Source organism: Lemur catta, chromosome 3 (assembly GCF_020740605.2).
Source record: "Lemur catta isolate mLemCat1 chromosome 3, mLemCat1.pri, whole genome shotgun sequence".
NCBI classification, from domain to species: domain Eukaryota; kingdom Metazoa; phylum Chordata; class Mammalia; order Primates; family Lemuridae; genus Lemur; species Lemur catta.
This window is the reverse complement of record NC_059130.1, coordinates 16,901,973-16,913,457: the sequence shown is the minus strand read 5'-3', so window position 1 is coordinate 16,913,457 and position 11,485 is coordinate 16,901,973.

Genomic DNA, 11,485 nt, shown 5'->3' with positions numbered 1-11,485 from the left:
GACGGGGTCTCGCTCTTGCTCAGGCTGGTCTCAAACTCCTGAGCTCAAAGGATCCACCTGCCTTGGCCTCCCAGAGTGCTAGGATTACAGACGTGAGCCACTGCGCTGGCCGCCATTGAAATTTTAATAGGGATTGCACTGCATCTGTAGGACCACTCTGGGCAGTATTGCTATTTTAATGATTATCTTCCAACCATGAATATGAGATGTCTTTCTATTTATTTAGAAATTCTTCGATTTTTTTCTAGCAATGTTTTTTAGTTTTCAGTGTGTAAGTCTTTCCCCTTTGAGTAGAAAGGAATTTGGCCTTTGTCCCAGCTTCCAGGAAGTGACTCTTAAAATTTCCCAAGTAATAGGAATGTCTTTGTAATTCATGGTAGGCCCCTCAGACTACACTTGACAGTTTTTACTAAGGAGGTAAATCATGGTGGACCTCTTGACAATTAATGTAACAAAATGACTACAGTGGGAACTGGCAATGCCAGAAAGACTAATCATGTAATTAGAAGGTTTGGGCCTTGAGCCACTTGATAACACTCTGACCTTCAGAGAGAGGAGTGGGGCTGGAGAATGAGTTCAACCAAGTGGGCAATGATTCCATTAATCATGCCTATGTAATGAAGCCTAAATAAAATCTCTGGAGACCAATGCTCCTGTGACCTTCCCTCGTTGGCAATACTCTTTGAGCACTGTCACACATCATAGCCTGGAGGAGGTAATGCTATCAGGAATCCACAGAGAAGAAAGGATGACCAAAAGTCTTTGCATTTTTCCCTACACTACTCTTTCCTTTGTCACCAGTATAAAGGTCCTTGCTAATGTGGAAAGGAATTTCAGGACATGCATACAACTGAGTGACTGGCAAGTTCATTGAGTGAAAGCAGACAGGCTTAGGAAAGGTTGTGCAAAGGTGAAAGTGCACTCTCAAGAAGGAGAGAGGGAGGCCTTGAAAGGAGCAACTGACCTGAAACCCAAGTGGTTGCTGTTTTTATTCTTTAAAGTCAAAGAAGGCTGGGCAATGAGTATTCATTCTGCCCAACTTTGGTCTTTTGTTTAGGTCCCTTCCTTATTTGGTCAGTGTTCCTGTCAGCCATCTTGGTTCTTACCCAGAGTTCCCCTGTTTTATCCTCAAGGGGGGGGGTCAAAACCATAATGCTAATTTATTATAATCAGGGTATAATGAGGTTTGGGATCCTAATTTGACTTGGAAGTACATTCTAAAAGGATTTCTCTATTACCACTAGATTAATCAAAATTAATCTCAATTGGCTTGTCCGTGCAGTTGTGTAAGGGACCAACTGTCCTTGTAGATAAATGAGACACTGAGTTCCTCAGCTCCAAAGAGAAAGGCCATTACTCCTCCCAGCCAAAAGGCGCCCCCTGGGTGAACAGGGGCCTGAGTGGGAATGCCTGGGATGATTTCCCATGGCATGATGTGGCCCCATAGGGAACCCCTCAACAAAAATAATTAAAAGAAGGCTCATCCAGGAAATGCATATAAGAGCCAATTACTTGGTGTTTTGAGCCCTCTTGGAGGTGGTAGACCTCCCCAAAGAGAGAAACTGAGACATATAACAGGGTGGGAAAGATTCAGTGGTGAAACACTGTGGAGTTCCACCCACAATCAGCACACTCTCATCCACTACACTAAACCCTATAGTTTGGTTCCTTCTTCTAAAGAAAAATGGGAAACAAGTCCCATAAAAAATGAGGAAAGGCAAGGAGAATGACCCCCTTCAAGCACCCCAGCTGGTTTTATGTTTGATAATTATGGCACTTCTACTTGCAAGTATTGTGTAAATGGAAAGATCTTACTAAGGATGATCTAGGTCTGAGGTTCCCAAAATGGGGAACTCTCAATATTCCCAATTTGCTTTTCCTGTGTGCTAAACTAGAGAAATTAAGCTCCTGAAACAAGGAAAATGAATGGAGGTCATACTATAACTGACAGTTGGAATCATCCAAAAGAGGGAATGATAAACTTGCCTCCCTCTAGGAAGTTAATGAGAAAATATTTGAGACTGTTGGAATTAAAAAACTAGCAGAGGCTACTTCTGAAATCAGGAAGGCACCAAAAACTGTCTCTCTCCTTCTGCTCTTCCTAACCCTCTGCTCTCTGAATTTCCTTGTGCAGACAATTTCATTTTTCCTCCTCTTCCTTCTCCTATTCCCTCACCTCAAACCACAAAAGGATCAGAAATAGCTAGAGGAGAAGAAAAAATAGTAGTTGCTCCTCGTAGAATAAAACCTACTGGGAGAGGGGATCTAAATATATTGTATACATCCTGGACCAAATCAGAGTTAAGAGCCCTGGTATCTAGATTCCCGCACCCAACTCAAGACCCCCTTGGGTTTGCCAAAAAATTCCAGTTAACATTTAAAACCTATGATCCAGGGTTTTCCAACCTATGTCAGCTAATTGAGTTACTGGTCCCCAAAAACAAAGCCAAAGAATGGTTTAGGGTAGCATATTGGAAACAGCCTTTAGAAGATTTTGACAAAGTAAATGCAAATGGGAGAGAGAAAAATGCAGGGAGCGTTGCAACCGTTTCTGTGAGAATTTACCACAGATACTCTCCAAAGTTATAGATTAGGCAAAGGTTCAACAATGTAAAATACACCCAAATGAAACCATACCTGATTTTTAATATCAGGTTTGAGAAAACATTCAAACAACATTTTAGGGATACCTCTTAAAAACTTTCAGCATGGTAAAAAGTGACACTTTACTAAATTCTGGATTTGTACAAGGCTTAGATGATGAATTAGTGACCTTGTTTAAGAGAAATAATGTGGCTGGGGCTTCTCTGCCTACTAGCAACCTAGTCACTTTAGCTGACAAATTGTCACAAATGATCATTAAGAAGCAAAAGGAAACAGACTCTAAGATTATGAGTTTACAAATAAAGCAACTTAGTAACCAAACAGGAAGGTCACATGGGTTCTGTCCCCCCCATCCCCCCCACAGATCACAAACGAAAGAGGAAGCAATTTGCTATTATTGCAGAAAGAAGTGACATCTTAAAAAGGATTGCAAGAAACTTAAACGAATGCTTGCACAAAGGGGGCTGAAGTCCCCAGAGGAAGGCACCAGAAGAACTCTAAAATCAGAATAGGGATGCTCTGAGGGAATAGAGAGGGTTTTCTCTCTACTTCTAACAAATACCTTAGGGGAAATAGAAATATCCATAAGCGGGGAAAATGGCAGAGCCCTTGTGGACACTGGTGCTACACTGTCAGTCCTCAAGCCTACCTTGATTAAAAAGCCTCTCCCTCAAAGAAAAGCAGAAGTTCAAATGGTAGTAGTTTCGAACTCCCCAGTTACAGGTTTGAAATCTAATCCCCTCTGATTTCAATTAAGAGAACTTATATGACAATATGTTTCCTTTTTTTTTTTTAACCTACATTTGACCAAGGCACAGAACATTTTTCTTACAGTAAATAGTGCCCCCCTGTAGAGGATATTAGAAAAGGCATAAAAGCTTGGGTAAACGGACTGTGAGAAAGGTGGAAATCTGGCAGTCCTGCAAACAGGACTTGGGATATGAATGTTTATCAGCCAGCTACATACAGCAGGCTTTGGAATGCATGGGAGTATGACTGATGTTGGGTCCCTGCCCTTTTCTTTATAGCCTTAAGGAGTCACAAGGAACCCCAAGATAAATATGGATATGTTGCATATCACTAACTAGATTTCTTTAGCATGATGTGTTTACTGGCACCAGAGATTTTTATCTATATGTTCTTTCCAAACATTCTCTCCGTATGTTCTTTGCTTTGACCTTGAATGCCTTTCTCTGCAATAAATACAGAGGTTGGAGAGGTACGAGAGCTCTTTGAAACGAAAAGAGTCTCCCCTCCTCCTTCAGCCTGAGAGTGTGGTCTGGAGCATTCTTCATTGCGCCATAACACTGGTAGAGACACTGGACGATCTCTACAATTGGTGACCCCAATGTGATTCAGCCAACTCAGACGTGGAGAAGTTTTGCTGGACTAACGGGGAATCCTGGTAAGGGACAGTCCTGACTCTATAAGAGGATGGGGTCGACGCATGTAATACTACAGGGGGATTTTATCATTTAATTGTGAGTCATGGGTCAGGAACTCACTAAAGAACAGAAATTATACTTTAAGACTTTACAACAATTATTAAAATCAATTCAGTGTACAGTGGAACCAAGGGCATTACAACAATTATTACTTTCCATTCGTGAACCTTGTCCTTGGTTTCCAGATGTCGGTACTCTCGATCTCGAGCTCTGGGAACAGGCAGGACTAGTTTTAAAGAAATGATTTGAACAGGGTCTTATGACTAATGTTACTATACTAACAACCTGGAGCTTAGTACGTAATGCTCTTTATCCATTATATATTACAGATCATAATGATCCAGATCGCCCCCTTTTAGCTAAAGTGGAGAGGATGCCCCATGAAGAAGCAGGGGAGCCTATTGATAAACCTGAGCCTTTAATGTCTTTTGATTCTGATGAATCAGATGAAAAGGAATTGTCATTTCCACAGCCATTAAAAGAGCAGGATGAAACACAGCCATCTGCCCCTATGGCTTACCCTCCTCCTCCACCTCTGTGCCATTGTCAGGAGGCACTTATCATAAACCACCTCCATGGACTCCACCCCCACCTAAAGTATTTTCAGAAACTAATTCGGGGGCATGACCCTCCTTGATAGAGGGTTGTCTAAAAGAAGGGTTAAAATCAGGAGACCCTGATGCCTTTATGGATGCATTTCCCTGTTGTGGTAAGAAGTAATAGGAGACAACATGAAACTCTCCCTTTTACTGTGTTTAAGGAGCTATAAAAGTGTATCCGTGAAAATGGCCCTCAATCTCCATTTACCACTGGTATGGTTGAGGCATTGGGAAATAGTTATGAAATGACTTCTTTTGACTGGAAAACATTAGTTCATGTCCTAGTTTCATCAGCAGAATATACAGTATGGCTTATGGAATATAATGACTTAGCTATTCAACAATTCTTACAAAATTTAGATCATGGAATACCAATTACTATCCAAATGTTACAAGGCAGTTGTGCCTATGCTACAGTTCAAGCTCAAGCTCAGGCTGATGCTACACTATTTGTTCAGTGTTCAGCCTTAGCCATTCAAGCATGCAAACATATCCCTATTAGTCAAACACAGGGATCATTTGTTACTATAAGACAAGGCGCTACTGAATCTTATATTGATTTTATCAATAGACTGCAAACAGTGGTGGAAAGACAAGTGCCTAATCAGGACACAGCTAACGCTTCTCGTCCTACAGTTAGCTTATGAAAATGCTAATAAGGATTGTCAAACAGCATTAGCTTCCATTCATACCCCCTCCTCAGATGTAGGAGCTTTTATTAAGGCATGTCAACATGTGGGCACAACTACTCATTTAGCTCAAACCTTTGCCGCCATGATGCAAGGAGGTTCTTGCTGTAATTGTGGAAAATCTGGCCAGTTAGCAAAAAATTATAAACAATCACGGAACAATAGTAAAAGCAATAATTTTGGGAAAGAAAAACAGCCTTCTAAAACCTGTCCAAAGTGTGAAAAGGGCAAACATTGGGCTAATCCATGCTGATCCAAATTTCATAAGGATGGTAATCCCATACAGGAAAACTTGGGGGGGCGCTCCCTGCAGCACCCCTAAAAATGTCTGGGGGGCATTGGCCAATCAGGCTCCTCCAGCCTGGCCAATGAAATACCATTGCAGATCTCTCTGCTGTAATAACCAGTAGCACAGGGTTGGACGTCTCAACAATAGAGGAGATAGTTCTTAAGGATAAAGTGTACCTTATCGTCACAGGAATTTTTGGGCCACTCCCGAAAGGATTTTTTGAGCTATTATTAGGAAGATCTAGCTGGACTTTAAAAGGAGTACAAGTTTTACCCAGAGTAATTGACTCCGATTTTCATGGAGAAATCAAAATAATGGTAAAAACTGTAGGCCTTCATGTTTTACCAGCAGGAACACAAATAGCCCAACTCCTTTTAATTCCCCACCTACAGGGAAATGCTCAAAATAAACAAAGAAACAATGCAAAATTTGGCCATTCCAGTTCTACTGCCTTTTGGTCTGCTCCAGTAACTACGCAAAGGCCTTAATTTAATAGTCACTATTAAAGGAAAACAGTTTCATGAAATTATAGATATAGGAGCAGAGGAATCTATTATAGCTTCTCAACATTGGCCTATTGAATGGCCTATGATTAAAGCCCCTGTTATGGTTCAAGATGTTGGAGTTTATCAAACGCCCAGTTTAAGTGTTTTTCATCCTACATGTGAAGGGCTGGAAGGTAAATGGGTCAATATTCAACCTTTTGTTGTGAATATTCCCTTCTCCTTATGGGGAAGAGATTTACTCCAACAATGGGGACTACAACTTTCTATTTCCCCTTTTTATGAGGGGCCACTGCTCTAATCCAGACTTTAAAACTACAGTGGAAAACAAATAAACTGGTATGGGTTGAGCAGTGGCCCATTAAAGCTGAAAAACTTCTATATCTCAAGGAACTCATTCAAGAACAGTTAAAAGAAAGCTGCCATAGCTTGGAATGATACCAAATGAAATTATTTATATAAGAAAGGTTTCTAATCCACTCAACAAGCTGAAATCGGAGCATTAATACTAGCATTAAATACCTTTCCTAATATCCCTATGAATATCATTAATGATTCTCAGTATGCTGTACATGCTCTACAAAACCTTGATACTTCCTTCATTAAGGACATACCTAACAAAACTTTATTACAATTATTTATTAATTTACATGCTCTATTTTCTCAGTGATGTAATTCAATTTTTATTACACATATTAGATCACATACCTCCTTACCTGAGCCACTTACAGATGGCAACAATTTTGTAGACAATATTGTATCTAACCAATTATGTCTCCTTGCTCAAGATACTACAGCCTTTCAGCAGGCACACTTAGATCATGACTTCTTTCATCAAAATGCTAAGATATTGAAAAAACTTTATCCCATTACTCTAGCTCAAGCAAAATTTATTGTTAAAACTTGTCCTGATTGTCAACAATTCTCTTTGTCCCCTATAACAATGGGTCCTGGAACAAACCCACAAGGACAATTGTTGAATGATATTTGGCAAACTATCCAAAACAGTTACCTTATTTTGGACGTCTCAAATACATACGTATTACTATTGATACATATTCAGGCTTCATTAATGCCATGGCCTTGTCAGGGGAAACTAACCGTCATGCTATCCAACATTTAGTGGAAACACTCACATTTTAGGATTACCCAAAATTATCAAAACGGACAATGGCCCTTGCTATTTATTGAAAAAATATAATTCTACCCTTCAAAATTGGAAAATTAAACATATCACAGGTATACCCTACAATTCTTCCGGACAAGCTCTAGTAGAACGTGCACACCATACCTTAAAAATTTATCTATTAAAACAAAAAAGGGGAAACATGGGACTATCACCTAGAGAACAGATAGCTAAAGCTTTATTTACTTTAAATTTTCTTAATATTGGAGATGATGGCTATGGATTGTAGATTGGGAAAACGTAATTCTAATCAATTAAATCAAAAGAAAGTGTTGGTTAAAGACTGGGTTAATAATTTACGGCAAGGACCTTTCCTGTATTGACATGGAGCAGAGGTGCAGTTTGTGTCTCTCGAGAAACAGGGCCAGAGTGTGTCCCTACAAAAAGAGTGAAACTATACCATGAGCTGGAAAACACCAGACAACCCCATCCCACAGATGATGAATCTGACTCTGGAGCAACAAAGGACAATATTGACTAGGATGAGACAAGCTCCTGATGTGACCTGGGGACAATTGAAGAGGCTTGATCAAAATACGGTAACAATAATTAGAAAGGCTGGGGCTGCCCTGACAGCAGAAAATCGATTTTTGGCATATTTGGCCATCATAGGTGAGGCTTCTGAACAGGTAGGACGATGGTTTCTACTCCTTCTAGGATGGTCATTGCTGTCTTCAGCAGGTGCCACAGTTTATTGGAGTCATTTACTAAACCCACCTTTATTTCATGTGCTTACATGGTGGGATGTAGATCCTCCTTTGTCTTCTAATGACACAGGGTGGACTGGTGGCATTTGGCTGCCACCATCAGGACCATTAACATCACATACTGGTTACATAACAATGATTCCATACTATTTACTGCCAGCAACCCTCCTATTTGTTTTTCCACCTTACCAAATGTCGAAGGTTCTGTACAAATTATTCCTCAAGAATATTTATATTATCAGCCTAACAGTGGCAACAATACAGCTAATTTAACCTTCATCTCTCCTTTAACTGTAAATACAGCCATAAATATCAATGTTACAAGTTTTACTCCTGACCTATTTCCAGACCAAAAAGAGACTGGAGATATAAATTTTATTCAGTACAATGGGCCCTGTGTAGAAGAGAATATCCCAGAGGATTAACTTTGTTTAATAATGGAACTTTATAGGATTGGGGACCCCATGGGAAACTACATTCTTCAGGTAAAGAATTGGAATTTGGCAGCCCATCTAATTATTTCATTACTTGGAGTGAACATGGATTATCAGGTCCTATTCTTCAACTCACAGATGGCATTCATATGAGTCCTATCCATACCAAAATATGGAGAATGGGATTGCCATTTTTAAATTGTGTATTATCCCATAGCAATTATACTAACCGTACTGGCATCTATACGCTGTCTTTAAACAATAATGTCAGTGATTCAATAATGATATATACCTCTCACCCTTCTGTTTTCTTTTTTGGACAAAACCTCCTAATATAACTCAACTTAATACTTACCATAATATTTCCTATGAGAGTCCTTCTTGGTATAGTTCCTACATTACTTTGCAAAATGTTATTAATCTTAGTATCAGGGACATATTTATGTTAAAAAGACGAGCACAAGCTTGGGTTCCTGTTAATTTAACAAAGACATGGCAAGGAGAATCTTCCTTACAGGTCTTACAATCTGCCTTAACAAAAATTAGACCCAAATGCTTCCTGGTTACTCTCACTGCTTTCTAAGTTTCAGCTATTATTATCCTTGCTACTGAAACGATGGCTGCTGTATCTCTTACTGAGTCAATACATATGGCAGCCATAGTGGAAGCAGTTCTAGTAAATGTTACACATCAAATACAAGAACAAACTGAAATTGATAAAGGCATATTGGCTAGACTACAAGCACTTGAAGTGGCTATAGAATCGGTCGGAGACCAACAACAAGATTTATCACTCAAGGCCTACAATATGGGAATATTGGGAATACCACACACAGTGTGTTACACCCTTACCATATAACAAATCCACTTATCCTTGGAACATGGTAAAATCTAATCTTCAGGGGGCCTTAAAATCTCATTTAAAATCTCAAGTACTACAATTGGAAAATCAACTACAAAGTCAAATACAACTCCTCCATTCAATTTTACAAATGGATACTTTATAAAAGCTACAAGACAGCTTTGCTTGGTTAGGTCCCAAACAATGGTTTACAGGACTTAATATTAGAATTTAGGTCACGGGTGGAATTATCATACTCTTTTGTTTTCTGTTTCTAGCAATCTGCAAACAATTAATTTCTATGACCCGCAACATGGCTGTACACAAGCAGAAAGCTGGACGCTTACATGGCCTTCGATAGCTACCAGCAAGAACAATTTGATCATACTAAGAAAGGGGGAGATGTAGAGGATATTAGAAAAGGCATAAAGGCTTGGGTAAAGGGACTGTGAGAAAGGTGGAAGTCTGGCAGTCCTGCAAACAGGACTTGGGATATGAATGTTTATCAGCCAGCTACATACAGCAGGCTTTGGAATGCATGGGAGTATGACTGATGTTGGGTCCCTGCCCTTTTCTTTATAGCTTTATGGAGTCATAAGGAACCCCAAGATAAATATGGATATGTTGCATATCACTAACTAGATTTCTTTAGCATAATATGTTTACTGGCACCAGAGATTTTTATCTATATGTTCTTTCCAAACATTCTCTCTGTATGTTCTTTGCTTTGACCTTGAATGCCTTTCTCTGCAATAAATACAGAGGTTTGGAGAGGCACGAGAGTTCTTTGAAATGAAAAGAGTCTCTCCTCCTCCTTCAGCCTGAGAGTGTGGTCTGGAGCATTCTTCATTGCATCATAACACTGGTAGAGACGCTGGACGATCTCTATACCCCCCTACATCTGCTGGCATGGAATTTCTTAGAGACCTATAATGCCCACATCTTATTTTCACAGAAAGGAGAAATGATTCTCAACATGGGACACATAGAAAAATTACAAAAGCTCACATGTAATGTTATGCTTACTAAAGTTAATCAAGAATTTGAACAGGGGGAGTTAGAGCCTTTCTTATCCAAAATATCAGATTCTTTACGGGCAAATTCGTCCACAGATATTGGAAGAATTAAGTCAGCAGTTCCTATAGAGATAATCATAGATAAGTCTAAACCCCTGCGAAACATTAAGCAGTACTCTCAAACAATTAGCTTCCATATAAGTTCTCCTAAAGTAAGACTTGAAGCCTTACTAGGAATCAAACCATTCAGGACTACTTAAATAAGGGACTCATAATACCCCGCACCAGCCCTTGCAATACACCAATTCTTCCAATCAGAAAGCCAAATGGAAAAGGTTGGAGGTTTGTTAAGGACCTACAAGCCATAAATAAAATAATAATTCGTAGGTATCCTGTTGACCCTAACCCCCATATTTGCTGTCCAATATTCCTATCACTGCCAGTCACTTCTCTGTCATTGATTTATGCAATGCTTTCTTCAGCATACCTGTAGAGCAAAATAACCATTATCTTTTTGCTTTCACTTGGATCACCAGTGTACTGGACAGTTTTGCCCCAGGATTATTCTCAGAGTCCTACTTATTTTTCTCAAATATTAAAAGCAGATTTAGATGACAGCATATTCCCAAATAGATCCACCCTAATTCATGTGGATGATTTGTTGTTGTGTTCACTTTCCCTGACAGAATGCAGAGAAGACACTGTATATCTGCTGCAACCGCTTGCTTTGAAGGGACATAAAGTGTCCAGAGATAAATTGCAATTTTTTCTCCCCTAAGTTAAATACTTAGGACACATAATTTCCCTGAGGGGACTACTAATAAACCCTTAGAGAATCTCTGCCCTCATGACCTTTCCTTTGCCCCAAATGAAAAGACAATTAAGAGGGTTCTTAGGGCTAACAGGCTATTGCAGAAGTTGTATTCCAAATTACTCATTAATGGCTCAGACCCTTATACAAAAACTAAAACAGACCCAATGAGACCTAATCCACTGGGAAGAAAGGGAAAAACAACACATAGAAGATTTAAAACAGACTCTCACCCAGGCACCTGCTTTAGGCCATCCCAACTATAGCCTTCCCTTTCTCCTTTTTGTACATGACATAAATGGAAATGTTCTAGGAGTATTAACTCAAAAACATGGTGACAATCACAGGCCAATTGGTTATT